Source organism: Gopherus evgoodei, chromosome 2 (assembly GCF_007399415.2).
Source record: "Gopherus evgoodei ecotype Sinaloan lineage chromosome 2, rGopEvg1_v1.p, whole genome shotgun sequence".
In the NCBI taxonomy this organism is placed as follows: domain Eukaryota; kingdom Metazoa; phylum Chordata; order Testudines; family Testudinidae; genus Gopherus; species Gopherus evgoodei.
Genome location: NC_044323.1, coordinates 42,785,091 through 42,804,153, shown reverse-complemented (window position 1 = coordinate 42,804,153; position 19,063 = coordinate 42,785,091). Strand labels below are relative to the sequence as shown.

The 19,063-nt window shown below is 45.3% G+C and overlaps 1 protein-coding gene and 1 long non-coding RNA gene across 3 annotated transcripts in view; one reads left to right on the top strand and one right to left on the bottom strand.

Annotated features, from left to right (window-relative positions):
* Positions 1-900: 900 nt before the first annotated feature.
* Positions 901-3,600, bottom strand: LOC115644849. Its single transcript, XR_003998606.1, has 3 exons — positions 3,589-3,600; positions 1,125-1,130; positions 901-1,065 (listed from the first exon to the last, which is right to left on the bottom strand). It is a non-coding gene; the product is annotated as an uncharacterized LOC115644849 (long non-coding RNA).
* A 656-nt stretch (positions 3,601-4,256) lies between these two features.
* Positions 4,257-19,063, top strand: part of STEAP4 (STEAP4 metalloreductase) — a 39,610-nt gene continuing 24,803 nt past the window's right edge. Inside the window, exon 1 of one of the 2 annotated variants that reach the window (XM_030550501.1) lies at positions 4,257-4,395. The gene's annotated coding sequence lies outside the window, so the exon portion shown is untranslated. Of the gene's footprint in view, positions 4,396-4,482; positions 4,742-19,063 lie in introns of those variants that run through there. The other variant, XM_030550505.1, reaches the window with a different exon arrangement.

The following is a 19,063-nucleotide window of genomic DNA, read 5'->3' as shown; positions in this document are numbered from 1 at the left end:
TATGATCTCCTCCACTAGCCTTTATGTATATTTAAGAGTAGGAGGATACTATAGCACCCTATAGGTATCGATGAATAAGTGCCTATGAACACTCCTCCTTTCCAGAAATTATCAAAGCCATTCAAGAACAACCCTATCCATTCCCATCAAGAATCACAGCCTCAGACAGATAGCATCAATGGTCGCTGAAAGATCTAACCATAGACGTCGACATCTAATGGCACCGGTGGGTGCTCAACCCCTCTCTGCCTCTGGCCCAGCCCCACCCCCATTCCAACTCCTTCCCCAAATCCCCTCACCAGCCCCATCTCTTCCCTGCCTCCTCCCCTGAGTGCACCATGTTCCCGCTCCTCCCCCTCCCTCCAGGAGCTTGCTACTGCTACAGCTGTTTGGCGGTGGCAAGCACTGGGAGGAGCAGGGTGGAGGTGCGCAGGGCCAGCTTTAGGCCAATTCAACCAATTCCCCTGAATCGAGACCCGCCCCTAAGAGGGCCCGCGCCCAAGTCCCAGTACGGAGTACCGGCAAGAGCCAGTGTGCTGCACTGGGTTGGCCTGGCTTCCCCAGGGGGCAATTTAAAGGGCCTGGGGCTCCCAGCAGGGGCTGGAGCCCCAGGCCCTTTAAATTGCCACCAGAGCCCCACTGCTGGAGCCCTGGGATAGGGCTGCGGGGCTCTGGGGGTTAAAAAGTCTGGGGCTCCTGCTGCTTCTACCGCCCTGACCCTTTAAATAGCAGCCAGAACCTTGTCGCTTCCCCAAGGTTCTGGGGGCTATTTAAAGGGCCGGGGCAGTAGAAGCAGGGGAGCCCTGGGCCCTTTAAATAGCCCCCAGAGCCCTGGGGTAGCGGGGGGCTCCAGCTGCCTCTGAGGCCCCAGTCCTTTAAATAGCTGCGGGAGCACTGCCGCTTCCCCAGGGCTCCCATGGCTATTTACAAGGCCAGGGCAGTGGAAGTAGGGAGCCCCGGGCCCTTTTAATAGCTGCTGAGCCCAGGGCTGCTGCTGCTACCCCGGTGGAGGAGGAGGGAGGAGAGGGCACTCACCTACAGGGTAGGCTTTACCCCCTGTACCTGCTGCATCCCTGCTGCATCCCCTGCCCGCACCAGCCCCGTACCCCCTGCACTGCCCACACCAGCCCCTGCCTGCAGCCAGGCCCACACCCCCTGCCCTGCCCATACCAGCCCTTGTCTGCAGCCAGCCCTGCACCCCCTGCCCGCAGCCAGCCCATCTGCAGCTAGCCCCGCACCCCCTGCCCTGTCTTCAGCCAGTCCTGTAACCCCTGCCCGCAGCCAGCCTGTCTCCAGCCAGCCCTGACACACCCCCTGCCCTGCCCGCACCAGCCCCGCCTCCCCTGCCCTGTCTCCAGCCAACCCCTGCAGCATCCCCCTGCCTGAAGCCAGCCAGTCCCGCACTCCTCTTCCTTCAGCCCCGCCAACCTCTGCTGCACTCCCCTGTGGCCGTGCCTGAAGCCAGCCAGCCCACCCCACACACCCCTGTCTCCAACCAGCTCCGCACCCCTTGCCCTGCCTGCAGCCAGATCCTATCTCCAGTAAGCCCATGCCCTGCCTCCAGTCAGCCCCATATCCACTGGTGCCCTGCAGTTCCCAGGGCAGTAACCCTGCACACCTGTTTCAATAAGAGGGGCAGCGAGCAGCTGGGACCCACATGTGCACACCACTAGGGTGACCAGACAGCAAGTGTGAAAAATCAGGACAGGGGATGGGGGGTAATAGGATCCTATATAAGAAAAGGACCCCAAAATCGGGACTGTCCCTATAAAATTGGGACATCTGGTCACTCTAACACACCCCCAGGGAATGGGGGGGACCCACACATGTGAAACGGAGCTTATTTCTAGTTCAGGCACATCTTTTTAAAAAAGAACTTTAGGTAGGGTTAACATACATCCGTATTTTCCCAGACATGTCAGGCTTTTTGGTTCTTAAATCGCCATCCGGGAGGCATTTTTAAAATTTAAAATATGAACGTATGGTAACCCTATTGGTACAAAAAATATATACTGTGGCACAGCCCTTAAATCAGAACTTTTTATAGGGAATCGGTTGCTAAGAAATGAAAGGCTTTTTTTTACTTTTTTTTTTTTGGTCATCCCTGCCGGGGCCCTGCTGAAAATGTTCGAACTGGGCCCCACATTTCCTAAAGCAAGCCCTGGAGGCGTGCTCAGGGGAGGAGGCAAAGGAGGAGGGAAGGTGGAGCGGGAAGCTTGGCTGCCAGGGCAGGGAGCTTGGCTGCCAGTAGATGCAGAGCACCCACTAATTTTTCCCCATGGGTGCTCCAGCCCTGGAGCACCCACAGAATTGGCACCTATGGGCAGCTTATCAGTGTTGTTGTAGTCCTGTTGGTCCCAGGATATTAGCTAGACAAGGTGGATGAGGTAATATCTTTTACTGGAACAACTTCTGTTATTAAAGTTGGTCCAGTAAAAGGTATTACCTCATCCACCTTGTCTCTCTAGTTCCTTTGCCCACAGTTTGCACTGTTTAGAGTGTGCCTTGTTCCCTTACCCAGCTCTCTAATTCATTGTCTTGTGATTGGCATGAATCCCAAGGGAGCTAGTTTAGCATAGCATGCTGCTTCAAAGTACTTATTATAGCCAACAGGAAAATACTCAAGCATCATTGGTGTCCATTCCCTTACCGTGTCAGTGTGATGCTGACAAAAAAAAAAAAGATTGTGTCCCTCTCCTTTCCTCCTTACCTCCTAAATGCTATACTTTCACCAAAGAGAACAGTGACACTCTTTATATTCTGGGTTAGTGATCAGGTTGGGCAAAACCAGTGATTTATTTAGATGAAGGCAGCTAGAAAAGTTACCTCCTCTCTCCAAAAGAATGAGCCGTTCCCTGGCTTTTAACATTTGATAGCTCCCCACTCTCTGTATGTTTGTCTTTGGCCTGTATTATCATTTGTTACGTTACAAAATGTTTCCCTGGATGTCCAGCTTCAGGACTTTTGCGTAACACAGCCACTCCGAACAGTCCCCATCTAGGACTTTTACAGTTAAATCACTGGGCAGGAAACAGACCAAAGCCAGCCAACTTTCTGGCATTTGCAGCTAGTAATAATTGGGACATTCCAACAATATCAAAATCACTGGCATGTGTTCCCAGCCCAAAGCCTCTGTTCTGATATAATGCCTTGCCAGAAAGCACAGAGGCAGCTGCAGAGAAGATTTGGAAGGCTTGTCCCCTACATGGAGGAATTATGAGCTAACATCCCCCAGAAAACAACCTGTTGCTCAAATCCAGTCCACTAGCTGTTATCTTCCTGCACTCTCCTGGCTCCACGGTGAGGCTTCTGAGCAAGGGGCGTAATAGGTGACTGTTGCTGCCTTCTAGTGAGGGTGGGCCATAGACACCTGCAGATCCTGCCACTGAAGGGCTTAAACAAGAGTAGCTCCACTGAGTTTGGGGAGGGTGCAAGGCCCCATCTCAGGCAGAGGCAGCTCTATGTTTTTTGCCACCCCAAGCACGGCAGTCATGCAGATTCGGTGGCATTTCTGTGGCTGATCTGCCAGTCCCACACCTTTGGTGTACTCGCCGCCGAATTACTACCGAAGCCGTAGGACCGGCGGACCTCCCACAGGCAAGCTGCCGAAGGCTGCCTGATTGCCACCCTCACAGCAACTGGCAGGCCGCCCTCCACAGCTTGCTGCCCCAGGCACATGCTTGCTGCGCTGGTGCCTGGAGTCGCCCCGATCTCAGGGGACCCACCTTAGGCCCACCCCTACTTTGAAGGGCTCAGGTTCCCACCAGGGCTTGTGCCTGGCAGTGGGCGGTGCTAGGGGCAGGGCACAGGCCTTCTCAAGCTGCCCCGTCATTTGACCTGGCAGAGCCCAGCCCCGCCCTGCCTTGGCATCAGTTAGGCCAGTTTTAGAGCCACTCTCCTGTCCCAGTGCTGCTGGGCAGCTGCGATCAGCCAGAGCAACACGCTGCCCCTCCCAGCCTGGGCAGTGGGCACAGAGCCAGCCCCGTGCCTAGGGCTCCCGTGTCCACCCGCTCCCGCAGTGCTGTGTCCCCAGCCATGCCCGGCTCCTGCAGCTGCTGCGCCCCGCAGCGGGTCAGCCAGAGTTGGCCGGGCGCCAGGAGCGTGGCTCGGTGCCAGCGTGACCCCTCTCGCCCTGCACAGCCGCGGGGTTTTCCCGGGGCCGCTGCCGGGAAATTCTCACTCTGCACAGTGGGCAGCCTTGCAAAATCTCTCTCTTTCCCCGCTCCTCCCCGCCCCGCTGGCTGATAAATGCCTGGGAGGCTCGCGAGTCCCAGAGCTCGTTCACTCCGCTCCAAGCTGTGAGACGCAGCTCTGCAGCGACCCGATCCCGGCTGGGGAGGCGCTGATTTGCTCACTACAGGCATCATCCCTCAGCGAGAGTCGCGGGAGGGGGAGGTAAGTTTTTAAAGCAAGTTTCTCAGGTGTCCCGCAGCTCCAGCGGAGCGGGACTGCTCGCCAAATTACTCCCTGCCCTTTCTGAGCCGAGACAGGTTATATTTTTGCCAAGTCTGCACTACTCAGATGGCCATGAACTCAAACTGCTAAAGTGTCCCGTAGGAGTTTGAGTTTGCCCTGACTTCCCCCGTGACATACCTAGGGATGTCTTGCTTCCTGTCTCTTTCTTCTCTGTTAATCACTTTTCACAACGTGTTCCTCGCGAAGAGGTGATGGAAAGGGGCACCACCAGAGATTTGTTGGGACTTTTTTGTAAGATGAAAATTACCTGTGGACTGGAAATCAGGTCAGTCTGTTACAGAGTTCATAGTTCTTAAAAACCCAAAATCTGATCCCAAGTGTATTCAGTCTTTTAAAGGTATTTGTCATATTTAAAGGAAGTAAACAAAGCACCCAGACATATTGCTTTTGTTTAAAAAAAATAAAAATAAAAATACTAACTAGACTGAAAAGCAGGGTTTATTGGTAACTACAATACCAGAAATTTTGTTTTGGATTTTAGCAATCAATGCAAAGACATTCCCATGGTATTTGATTTTCCTGATCCTGTAGTTATAACTCATCAGTTGTTGAAAGGATAGCTAGATACTGCAAATTTCTTTTTCCTTTTGCAGATTCTGATATGGACTTCATTGTTGCTATGGTCAGAAATCAGTGTTTCAATAATAATGTATTATTGTTTAAAATGTATATTTTATAGGTTGATAAGCAAATGTCTCCAGTGTTGCAGAAAGGAAAAGATTTTTCCTTAACAATGACTTGTACCAGACTATTAATTCAGAGGCCACTTGAGGCTGTCAGAACTATTCCTATCTTTGATATATGAAAATTTCATATTCCCTGTAAACCTGTAATCATATAAAATGTCACTCAAAGGACAACACATTTTTTTCAGATTCTTGTTCTTTTATAAAATGATGCATTCAGTTGAGGCTGGAATTTATTCATTTATTTTTATTTTTTTGAGATATGGCCTTTCCAAAGTTCCCAGATTTGTTGTTAGTAATGATTCAGAATAGCATGAAATTGTAATAACTAAGAAAGTACTCTTACTGCACCAAAATATTTCAGTAGTCTATGTGAAATCAAGTTTACTTGTACTTTCTTCTTCCAGAGTGAAAAGTACTTAACATGTTTGTATAGCAGTGGGCTGGACAACATGTTCCAATTACTTCCCTTCTTAGAACACAGAAGACACGTAGCTGGCTAAAATAGTGCACTTAGTGATACACAGGAGCATTACAAACATTTTAAAGCATGATATTGAGGATCTGTACATTCTCAGTCTACTCTTTTGTATCCAAATCCCTTTTCTTAGTTCATTTTGAGATGGTCTTAGGACAAAATGGAAGGAGAAAGCAGCTCCAAAACATACTCACTAATAGAAATGAAAGGAAAAAAACATTATGTCATGGGATTTTTTTCATTTGATTTTCAAGAAATTTTCTAGATGACATGATTTTTATTTCAATTTGGAATCAAATTTTAATTTCATTTTTATTTTTGAAGACTAGCTTTTTTCCAGTTTTAGGGTATCCCTCCTCACACTCACTTTGTCTTCCTTTATTCTTGTTTGTCACTGAGTGCAATAAAACAAATAATGTCCAGGAACCATCCTACCCAGCTCCCACCCACACTCCTTTTTACACTCTAACTTTTCAAAACTTCTCCAACTTTGGAAGGGTTACCAAGTGTCAAGCAGAAAATAAAATTCAAACTTTGCAAAACTTATTAAGTTGGAGAAGCTCTGAAAAAAATTTTGGGGAGGGAGAGAGAGGAGAGAAGGAAAAGGGGGGAAATGACAAAGTATGGGAGGGCAACCTTGGACATTATTCGTGTTATTGTATTCAGTCACTAAAAAGGAGGGATATGGGTGATGGAGGGAGAAAAACTTTCAAATTCTTTTCATCTTTCAAAACTAAAAGAAAAATTTCAATTTGAAATGTCATTTCAAAATTTCCCCATCAAAAATAGAAAAAAAAATCACCAAGAGTGATATTTTCCTACAGAAATACCTGGTTTTCAGGGAAACCTCATTTTTCATCCGGAGAGGTTTCAGCCAAAAAATGTCAAGCTGCATTCATTAAACACCCAGGAAAATCATGTTCTCAAGTGAGGTCTGGAATCTTTATACAACAAAATCCATCTCAAAATTAACTATAAGACTGGATTTAAAATGGGCGTGCGCACACCCATACAAATAGGGCTGGCTGGCTTCAAAATCTGTTTTGTGATAGAGAGCATGTAAGGAACAGCCCAAGATCAATTCCAGCATGGGAGACGCACTGTCCGTTTATCCACACCTGTCATAATAAAGTGTCTGAACCGTCAGTAATTTTACACACAAAACTCACATTGACTTCAACACAAGTTTCACACATGTACTGACTACAGGCCTGGGACATAACTGTTTTTTACTTCGCATTGCAAATAAGGGCAAATTGGCATTGCACCTGATACCAGTCCATGAGGTTGGCTACTCATTCATCATGTTACTATGGAGACCTAACTTTCAGAGTACTGTACCTCCAGAATTCCTGCAAGGCTTAGAGCTGCCACCAAATTGCTAAGAGCGGAACAAACCCAAATCCCATTATGTCTTATGTATCATGTTCTAAAGTACACGGATATAGGAAATATCATGTGGTGTTTCTGTACATCTCTATTGCTTTAGCACCATTACTGGGTGGCAGCAGTCTTCAGGGAGAAGCCACCATTGTTTCTATTATATAATTTAAGTAATTCGTGGTCTCTGAGTCAGGCTCATCCCTGGTTTAATCCCATTTATTTCTTTCCCCCTGAAATGTGAGAGATCATGGCAGAGGAGATGTTTTTGGTCTTAAAAGACTGAAGTTAGTTTAAACTGCATTAACAGGGGGCTTTTGGGGCTATGACTACAGCTGTAATGAAGAAACAATGAATGATATCAGAGAGTAGTTAAGGACATAGAGGTCAATGGTAATTGGGACGAATTGCAACACGGATTTACTAAAGGTAGATCGTGTCAAACTAATCTGATCTCCTTCTTTGAGAAGGTGATGGATTACTTAGATAAAGGAAATGCGGTAGATATAATTTACCTAGATTTCAGTAAGGCGTTCAACACGGTTCCGCATGGGGAACTGTTAGTTAAATTGGAAAAGATGGGGATGAATATGAAAGTTGTAAGGTGGATAAGGAACTGGTTAAAGGGGAGACTCCAGAGGGTCATATTGAAAGGTGAACTGTCAGGCTGGAAGGAGGTCACTAGTGGAGTCCCTCAAGGATCCGTTTTGGGACCGATCTTATTTAACCTTTTTATTACTGACCTTGGCACAAAGAGCGGGAATGTGCTAATAAAGTTTGCGGATGACACAAAGCTGGGTGGTATTGCTAACACGGAGAAGGACAGGGGTACTATTCAGGAAGATCTGAACCACCTTGTAAACTGGAGTAATAGAAATAGGATGAAATACAATAGTGAAAAGTGCAAGGTCATGCACTTAGGAATTAATAATAAGAATTTTGGATATACGTTGGGGGCGCATCAGTTGGAAGCGACGGAGGAGGAGAAGGACCTTGGGGTACTGGTTGATAGCAGGATGACTATGAGTCGCCAATGTGATACGGCTGTTAAAAAAGCAAATGCGATTTTGGGAAGCATCAGGCGGGGTATTTCCTGCAAGGATAAGGAGGTGTTAGTACCGTTATATAAGGCGTTGGTGAGACCCCATCTGGAATATTGTGTGCAGTTCTGGTGTCCCATGTTCAAGAAGGATGAATTCAAACTGGAACAGGTTCAGAGATGGGCTACAAGGATGATCCGAGGAATGGAAAAACTGCCTTATGAAAGGAGTCTCAAAGAGCTTGGCTTGTTTAGCCTGGCCAAAAGAAGGCTGCGGGGGGATATGCTTGCTCTATATAAATATATAAGGGGGGTTAACATTAGGGAGGGAGAGGAATTATTTAAGTTTAGTACTAATGTAGGCACGAGGACGAATGGGTATAAATTGGATATTAGGAAGTTTAGACTTGAAATTAGACAAAGGTTTCTAACCATTAGGGGAGTGAAGTTCTGGAACAGCCTTCCGAGGGAAGTAGTGGGGGCAAAAGACTTTTCTGGCTTTAAGACAAAGCTTGATAAGTATATGGAGGGGATGTTATTATAGGATCGTTAATTTGGGCAATTGATCTTGGATTACCACCAGATAGGTCTGCTCAATGGTCTGCGGGGAGATGTTGGATGGGATGGGAACTGAGTTACTGCAGAGAATTCCTTCTTGGGTGCTGGCTGGTGAGTCTTGCCCACATGCTCAGGGTTTAGCTGATCGCCATATTTGGGGTCGGGAAGGAATTTTCCTCCAGGGCGGATTGGCAGGGGTCCTGGAGGTTTTTCACCTTCCCCTGCAGCGTGGGGCACGGGTCGCTTGCTGGTGGATTCTCTGCAGCTTGAGGTCTTCAAACCAATTTTGAGGATTTCAATAACTCGGTCCTGGGTTAGGGGTTGTTATAAAATTGGATGGGTTGGGTTCTGTGGCCTGCCTTGTGCAGGAGGTCAGAATAGATGATCATATTGGTCCCTTCTGACCTATGAGTCTATGAGTCTATGAGAATGACAGGGTGGCTGAAAAGCCTTGGTTTATGTGCACAGACACCCTTGTAACTGACATCATTTGGTCAGGAAAGGAGTAAGAACAAAAAGATTTCTTTCCGATCCCTATGGTCCTTCTGTTTCACAACAGATTAAGAAGAAAAAAAACCACAAGGAACTGCAGGAACTAATTGGTTGTTATTTTGATAGGCAATTTAGATCAGAATAATTTTGTTTTAAATTAAACAATGGCATATTTTAAGAGATTATTCTTATTCTAAAATCAGCAAAGAGTCCTGTGGCACCTTATAGACTAACAGACTTATTGGAGCATGAGCTTTCGTGGGTGAATACCCACTTCATCGGATGCATGTCATGCTCCAAAACTTCTGTTAGTCTATAAGGTGCCACAGGACTCTTTGCTGCTTTTACAGATCCAGACTAACACGGCTACTCCTCTGATACTATTCTTTTTCTAAACACTCTCCTCAATCTGCATTTTATCAATCAAAATGACTGTTGATTGGGGCATTTCTCTTAATAAAACACCTCAAGTGGTAGTGCTTTACACTGTTGTGTCAGAGACCTGACTTCAGTATCTAACAAGGGTATTTAAGAGCAAAATTCTCTTTTCAGATTTAAGTGATGGAAGTACTGACTGATATTCTGTTGTCCCTGCTGGTACAGACCTTCCATTAATGTTAACGGGAAAGGAGAATATCAGAATTTAGATTTGCTGTGTGTATTTTAGGAGAATTGTCCCCTAAATATCTGAGCAGTCAGGGTCTGAGAGCAATTCCAAGGCATTGACTCAAATTCTGCCCAAACTGTTTAGCCTTCCTGAAGTCAGTTGAGATCCACTGGGTGTAAATCAGAGCAGAACTGAGCTTAGGCCAGCTGCCAGGAAGCAGAAAACAGTGTGCCACATTGCTTTGGGAATGTCCACCTGGACACAGAATTGGGTCACGCTCTGCTGTTATTTTAACATGGAGATGCAGGGGGAAGTAAAGAATTGAGTTGTTGTCATAAACACGTTGTTAACATTACGTTATTGCTTAATTACCAACTAGGTCTGAATAGCCCTCTCTTCAGCTCTTCTTGTTCCTACATTGTGGGGACAATACTCTTAGTTCCAGTGATGCCAGCAACTGTTTTGATGTCCAGCATGTCCAGCAGACAATGTCTCCAATATGTAGTGTCATATAGGCAGACCACTAAGAAACTTGTTCATAGTGTTGACATCACTAATGGACAGAAGAAGATAGATTGTAATAAAATTACACAGGGAACTGTTTACACCATTTATCAATCAGTTCTTAGCAGGTGATCTCATTGGATCCAGTGTATTATAAATGCTGCCATATTTATATGAAACTCTGGCATGGTTTGGGCTGTGAGGGGTCCTAAAGTATTTAGTATTATTCATTTCTCTTCTTGAGGATATTACACTATTTTTGGAAATTGCACACTTTAAACAGCTTTTCTGTACATGCAAAATATTTGCAAGCACTGCTGTTCGGTTTTAGAAAATATATTTGGGAAAATGTCAAGAATTTCAAATAAGAATTGATTTAACTCTGTCACTTCCTAAATTCCAAAGTAATTCTGGAGTTCTGCAATTCCAGACATACAGATTAAGAGGCCCAGATTATCCACTCCACTGTGTGTTGTGCCTCCAGTTCAAAGTAATCTGAATACCAGCACAGTCAGTACTAAGGGATCAGCCAAATGGCATCGAGCCTGCATAGAAATATAAAGGGTTGGAAAATGGGTGTGACCAGGACTGGCTCCAGGCCACAGCATGCCAAGCGTGTGCTTAGGGCGGCACGCCGTGGGGGGTGCTCTGCCAGTTGCTGGGAGGGCGGCAGGCGGCTCTGGTAGACCTGCCGCAGGCGTTTCTGCGGACGGTCCACTGGTCCCACAGCTCCAGTGGACCTCCCGCAGACATGCCTGCAGCAGCTCCACCAGAGCCGTGGGACCATCGGACCCTCCGCAGGAACGCCTGCAGGTGATCCACTGGAGCCGCGGGACCGGCGAGCAGCAGAGCGCCCCCCATGGCGTGCTGCCGTGCTTGGGGCGGCGAAATTGCTAGAGCCAGCCCTGAGTGTGACCAAGATTTCCCTGCAGCAATGACCCCTCAGAGCCATTGGCAACTGCCATAATTTAGAGCAGCCTTCAGCTGACCAGACCAGTACACAGTGTTAGAAACCTGGACATGGGCAGTCCTGCCTAGTTGTCAGAGCCAGACTCAAGCTTAATGATAGGAGCAGACATCCAGAGCATGGAAACAGAAGCAAGGGTCAGCATCAGAGTCAGAAACCAGATGCCAAAGCCAAGGGTCAAAGTAGAGTCAGAGCCAGAAATCCAAGGTCAGAACCGGGTTACCTGCAATCAGGGAAGATAGGAGCAGGGCTGGGTAAAGGCAGGAGCAGAGACTAATGCATCCACAGGCAAATACTTTGAGCAACCAGTGCCCTGCTGCTGGTTTTAAGCACATATCTGCTGATCCCCTCCACCAGTTGTGCTGTTTAACTAGTCAGGTGACTGGGCTCTTAAACTGCCTGGAGGTTAAGCTAGCAGGTGAACAGACTAGCTGCGGTCTGACATCCAGGAACTCAGGAAAGGTAAAAATAGCTTACACTAGCTACCTTTGCACTGACACCATGAACTCTTCAGACATACTAAAAAGTACAGTCATACTATCACACTGGTAGCAGAAATCTTTGCAGGTTAGTTTGTTGCACATTTCATTTCTGTAACAAAATATTGAGTAGTTACACAAGGAAATAGTCTCCCTCTTCCACGTTCTTTAAAATTTGCATAAAATTCATGTTCATATTACACAATCAAGAGTTTCCTTTATGGGCACTGCCTAAATTAAGTTAAAAGGTGTTGTAAATATACATTACATTAAGCAATACCAAAAAGTTACAGTCTACGCTGTCTGGGGAACTTTACAAGAAATGACTCTTACAGTGTGACTTGGTTGCAACATCTGTTGACATATCTTTAGTCAGGTCTGTTGAACCAGTCAGTACATTCTCTAATGATTCTCCCCAGTGGGGATAGTAAGCCAGAAGTATTGCAGCTGGTTCAAACTCTCTCTCTCACACTTTGTCCCTTTGTGAGGTACCTCACATTTGCAAATGATTCCAAAATCCCTGCCTTCAGCAATAGTACCTGGAAAACATGGTTTATAAGGTGTCCCAAAATGCACTGATATAATCACAGTTGTCAGGTAAGCCGTGTGTGTACATACCAAAATGGATTGCCAAGAATGGTGTTGCCATGTGGACACATCAAATTGCTACAAGGCCAGGGGATATATAAAACATCTCATCACTCTTTGATTCCATCGGTATAGCAGCAATTGTTCACGCAAGCTTTTCAGAAACTACTGCAAGGCTGACTGCTAGCCATTGCTTGGGGATTTTCTTCATCGGCAGTTATTTCCCCAACTCTTCTGTTTGCAAGTAGCACAAGTATAACTGGTACATCACAAGGCATCTGGGACACTACAAGTTGCTACAATAAGTTAGAAAGAATGGAAGCCAGCAGCTCGGGACGGGGGAAGAAAAAGAGAAAACCGAGCCAATCTGACAAACAGGAGAAAAGGAAATCCAGAAAGGAAAAGGTGATAAAGGAAGGCCAAAATGGGCAACACTGAACAGAGCTGCATAGGGAGGCTTCATATCAAGCTTTGAAAACTACAGAAGGACTCTGGTGGACATAAACAGGGAAGGAGGATCATAGGAGGGAATGCTGAATTGAGAAGGTGCTGTTCTCTTAGTCCATTCAAGACAGAACCTTAAAATGGATGGAAAACAAAGGACAGCCCAGAGGATCTCGGTTGTCTTGGATAGGAGGAGATAGCTAGATAGTGCCTCAGGTCTCAGTTCAGATATTTATATTGGGTGACCAGTTTCAAGTTTACTTTGTTATTAATCTGGTAAGGTTTACATGTAAGTGCTGGTACCAGTCCTTCCTTAAGACTCTGGAAAGGGGAATGATCAGTTTCAGAACAGTCTTGGTAATATTTTTAATGTAGTGATCACTTCTTACAGAAATTACAGCAGAACTGGGTCTTTGCCCCTCATTTTACTTTGACTCCAAAGTACCCTGAATCTAAGCACATGTTTGGTGGGTGCAACATGATTGTGATGCAGGCTCTAATGAGATAGAAAGTGGATGAATTCCTCAAGATTCTGTCAAGGACATAGAAAATAAGCAACAGGGAAAGAAAGGATTCTTTCTTTCTTGAAAATAGTATTTTATCAAAACATGGCAGTCCACAGCATTGTGCAAGCAAGAATGCAGATAAAATGAATGTACTGTAAAATCAGTTCTGGACCATATCCAATGTGTCTTTGATCCTGATCGTGTGTTCTGTTTGTTTTGGCAGGCAAAACTCTTGCTTAAGCTATTTCTCTTTTAATAATTCCAACTTGTTCTCCCTCTTTCTCCCACCCTGCGACTTTATATTTTGTGATGGAGAGCCAAGAAACCTCACTGAAACCTTTCCACAACAGTAGGTAGCCTGCAGTTTAATTTAGTCTATTCATCTGCATTCCAGAAGCGGTAGGTAACAGAGAGGAATGGGCCTGATTTTCCTCTCAGTTGCACCAACACAGAAGCAAGAGTAACTCCACTGAAGTCAACAGTTACCCTTGTGTAGGTGCGAAGAGAATCAAGCCCATAGTATGTTTCCATAGCTGAACAGATTGTTTTCTGTGTATTGTTTAAAGTGACTGGTTTTGAACCAGGTGTGTGAGTAGTTATCTGGATGCAAGAGCACAGCCAGCTAGTTAGTTCATGGATGTGTCTAGCTGTGTCCTACTGATGGACATTCCAAATATTCTACCACCTCATAGTTCTAAGTCTCTGTAGAGACCAAAATAATATAGAGGATCATAATTTAAACATGTTTGCTCACTTGCTCTCACTAACCTCCTGGCCTTTTGACAAATAGAGATTATTATATACATATATAGAGCTATATGTACACCTTGGGCACTTTTAGGATACCCCTCATTATAATATTACTGAATATTAAGCACAGGTTGCCTTATTGGTATAGCCCCACATTGAGGGAGCCTGCTCACAGTCCAAGCAGGAACTCCCAGAGGAATTGTTATCTGGTGCACAGGGGATTTGAAAATGTGGTTTCGGTGACTTAGCCAAGATCCCAGAGCAAGTCATTGGTCGAGTTGTAATAGATCTCCCGCCTCTCAGTCCTGTGCTTTAACTAGGCCTCAGACTTCTGGTAGAATCATTTTCTATTCAGTGCACAGTTCCCTGGATTAAGTTAGTGCTTGATACTTTTAAAACTCTGAACAGCTTGACAACTCTGAAAGTGCAGGGAAAATAACTTGACTTTTACCTGGGTCTTGTGTATTTATGGGAACAGTCTGAGGAAATGAGATTTTCAGTAGGGTGTTATGATTTAGACAACGTTAAGCACACCTATTAAGACCTATACTTCATATATTTGAAGAATCTCCAGACACCTTTAGTGTTCTCCTAATAAAAAGCAGAAGTGGGAAACAATACCTGTGTGTTGTCTGTAGTAGGATTGATCATCTCTAACAATGCGTTTTATCAGCTTTGTCAAACTCAGGGCTATGGACCTTTTGCTGAGAGTAACTGCCCAGGAAAGAACCTCATTTACTTAAAAGTAAATTGGCCAATAATTGGTTGTAATATGTTTTTAAGCCTTTGATCCCTCACATTGTTGGTTCTCTTCTGTGTGGGTTTTATATGAGAAACAGTGTAATTCATAGCATAATAGTCCAGTTTAGTCACATATAAATCTCCCAGTTGTACATAAATTAGAAGACAGATTATATAATGTATAAATGAGGAGGGAAGGAACGGTTTTTACAACTGTGCACCAATAAAAAACTGAGCATATTGTATTTTTTATTTGTGACAAAGCCATATATATTTCAAAATAGTAAAATGATTTTTTTTACATAAATTAAAGTAACTGTGGGTATCACATATATATTTTAGGTTGCTTTTTAAACTGCATTATTCCATTGTTCTCCAAAATGCTTGAAGGTAGTTGATTAAAACACACGGCAAAATACTTAAAGAAAAATGCATTCAATGTGACAGTACCATTCAATATACACGTCATATAAAATTACTCAATCTCTTTATCAAGTTGCTGGTAGAGAATTTAGTTTAAGTGCATTTGGTCAGACAGTTTGTCTAACTTGTATATCCATGGACATCTTTTTCCCTTTGATAAAATTATTCTGGCCTCAGACATTCCATCACAAACCAAGCATCTCATTACAAGGAGCAGTCAGAGATTACTTCTGGTTGTGAGCATATGCAGGAATCTGTCCAGGAACTGATGAGACAGGATTTACTTCTAGGGAAAGGGCATTTTGTCTGACTCCGTAGGGCAGGGATCAGCAACCTTTGGCATGTGGGGGCAGGGCTGGTCTGTTTACCTATTGTGTCCACAGGTTCAGCTGATTGCGGCTCCCACTGGCCGTGTTTCGCTGCTCCAGGCCAGTGGGGGCTGCGAGAAGCAGCAGCTAGCACATCCCTCAGCCCGCACCCATTTCCCTAGAGGGCCACATGCCAAAGGTTGCCGATCCCTGCCGTGGGGCATGGAGAGAGGAAAGACTGCCAACCAAGACAGGTGAATTCCTCAACAAAAATGTGTACTTGTTTACTCAGAAAATACTGAGCCCAATTGTACCCAGTCACTATACAGATGTGCAAGGAAGTATCCTCCACACAGAGGTCAGGCATAATCAAAGCCTCTGCTCTCCCTGGACCTGCAGACTGTTCTGTTCCAGAGCTACGCTGGATAAAATAACAGCTATAACCATTCAGGAGACGCAGGCAGAGTGAAGGTGTTGATTTGCAAGGAAGGGCACAGTCCTCACATATGGGGTGCTTGTGAAATTTATGTAAGTCGATGTGAATGAGAGGACAATGGATGTAATGGTAACAGCTGAACCAATCTGACTGAGAGAACGAGTTAAACACTGGACTCCTTGTGAAGCTAATAGAAATCAGCAGCTGAGGGTCAACACAGGAACAACACAATGAACTAAATTACTGGCTGGTCAGTGAGAGTGCTTAGTTCCAAGGTGTCATGAGTTTCTCCCCATGCTGTTAGGTAACTATAAACAACCCTTTTTAAATTTGAAGGGGTAGATTTGGTTCACAAATGTGAATCTAGAAAGCAGGTTTGATATGACATTTTTATCATGTCTCTTCTATGATTTTCTGTAAATTTACCCTGACAAACCATGTCTATACTACAAAATTATGGCTACCTAAGTTATATCGGCATACAGCCACCGCCATTTTTACATCACTTGTGCGGTGTGCATGCTACGCTCCTTGTGTCAGCAATGTGCGTCCTCACCAGGACTGCTTGTATTCATGAAGAGTGCAGTATACTGTGGTTAGGTATCCCACTGTGCAACTTACCACTGTCCTGCACAGGGTGTTTTGGGAAGTTTTTGCAATGCCTCATGGGGCTGAAATGAGTCACATGGGAGTGACTGGGGCCATGGGGTCAACTTCCCATAATGAAATGTTCCCCATCCCATAATTTCCTCTGCAGCCCATAATATTTCACACCTCTTTTCAAAATTCCCACAAATCTTCATGTCCCTTCTCACCATCTGACATCTCTGACAGAGCGTGAAGCCTGCACAGCTCTGCACTATTGTCATGAGCGCTGCAAGCATAGGGCGCCTGATCCAGCAGCATTTGCAGAGAATTGGACAATATGACAATTCCTTGGAGGCTACATTGCTATGGCACAGACAGAAGGAATTCAAGGTTGTTGTTGGCATTTGTGGAGCAGGTGGAGATGGTGCAGCACCGCTTCTGGGCCCAAGAAACTAGCACTGACTGGTGGGATTGCATTGTCATGTGGGTTTGAGATGACGAGCAGTTGCTGCAGAAATTTCAGATGGCAAGCTACATTCTTGGATCTGTGTGCTGAATTTGCCCCAGCCCTCCAGCGGGACATCAGAATTAAAGCCACACTGACAGTTGAGAAGCAAGTGGCGATTACACTGTGGAAACTGCCAATGTTAGATTGCTATCAGTCAGTCAGGAATCAATTTGGAGTTGGGAAATCCACTGCAGGGGCCTTTGTCATGCAAGTGTGTAGGACTATTAATTGCCTCCTGCTACGCAGGGCTATGACTCTGGGCAATGTGCAGGACACAGTGAATGGCTTTGCAACAATGAGCTTCCTGAACTGTAGTGAGGCAAAAGATGGCACACATATCCTTATTTTAGCACCAGACCACCTTGCCACACAGTACATCAACAGAAAGGTCTACTTTTCTGTAGTAATGCACGTGCTGGTGAATCACTGGGGTCACTTTACCAACATCAGTGTGGGCTGGTCAGGGAAGATACATGATGCTCCCATCTTTAAGAACAACAGGACTGTTCAGAAAGCTGCAAGCAGGGACTTTCTTTCCTGATGGCTGATTACCACTGGCAATGTTGAAATGCCAATGTGATCCTGGGAGTGAACCCCTTGCTCCCATGGCTCATGATGCCATACATCGGCCACCTCAACAGCACCAAAGAGTGATTCAGCTACAGCTCAGCAGGTGCAGAATGACAGCTGAATGTGCCTTTGGTTGTAGGAAGGTTGCTGGCATTGTTTACATATCAGTGAGAAAAGCATCCCAATGGTAAAGCGCCTGCTGGGTCCTGCAAAATATCTGTGAAGCAAAGGAGGAAAGTTTCTGCCGGGATGGACAAAGGAGGTGGAGCTCAGTTAGAAGCTATTAGAAGAGCTCAATGCAGAGCTATACAGCTCAGGGAGGCTTTGAAAGAACATTTTAATAGTGAGCCAGAGTAATGTGTGATGCTGTAGTGTGCTCTATCCTAGCCTTGCTCTCTTGCAGCCTAGTATATTTCTTGTAGTGGTTGCTGTGCATGAGGAACAGAACAGTGTTTGTGAATGATGTTATGGGTTCATGACAAAATGAAGTACCAGGAAACTGGTGTGTGTCAGACTTGCTCAGCGTCAGACAGTGTGTGTTGTGAATTAATGATTAAAAAAATAGAATTTTATTCGGTAATATGAACGAGGCAATTTAAAAATGCCATTTTAAACTTTGATCCCCCAAAAGGGTAAGCATTACATTCTCACTTCTCCACGGGACTGATCCAGCACGGTGCCAGTCACAGCACCAGCCATGTTGAGTATGGCTCTTTGGGGGTCGGAGCAGGGTTTAAAGTTGGGGAAATAGCTCACAGGCATGAGTATATTGGTATAGGACAATGGAACTGAAACTGGCACTGTTTTCCACAGGCAGTGGTGATTTTAGCTGCTATCTCACTCCTGATGGTAACAGACATAGAGAGAGTGCAGCTGCTGCTGGTGTCCTGATGCCATCTGGACCCATATGCTGCTAGCCTGCGTACTGCAATGGAGCTTGCTGAAGTACTTGCTGAATGGCATGGGAAAGTGTCTTATCACAGTGGAAGAAACACAACAGCCTTCCCCAGGAACTTTTCAGCAGAGGATTGCAGAGTACCTCCAGGAAAGCTTCATCAAGAACTCTACGGAGGATTCACAAGACATCCTGATGCACATAAACTGCTCCGTGTGACCCTTTTTGCTTCACTCCAGAGAGGAATTAAAAGCAGTTAGCAACTCTATGTCTCTTGGTTGTTTCACTACCTCTTCTAGCACAAGTAAACAAGAGTAAATCAACAGGTATGTCCTGCTACTTTGGAGGTTTCATACCCTGTAATTTCAAAGCAAATAACCTACTCACCAAAGATTCCTTCCCCAACATCAGGCTCAGCTGTGGTCAACAATTGGAATTGGCTGGACTGCAGTGGAATAAAAAACAGAGAATCACAAGGTTAGACAGACTGCAAGGGTCACCTAGAGTAACCCCCTACCAAGATTTAGGATTTGTTGTGTCTAAACCATCCAGGACAGATGGCTATCCAGCCTCCTGTTGAAAAGCTCCAGTAAAGAAGCTTCCACAACCTCCCAAGGCATCTGTTCCATTGTCCTACTGT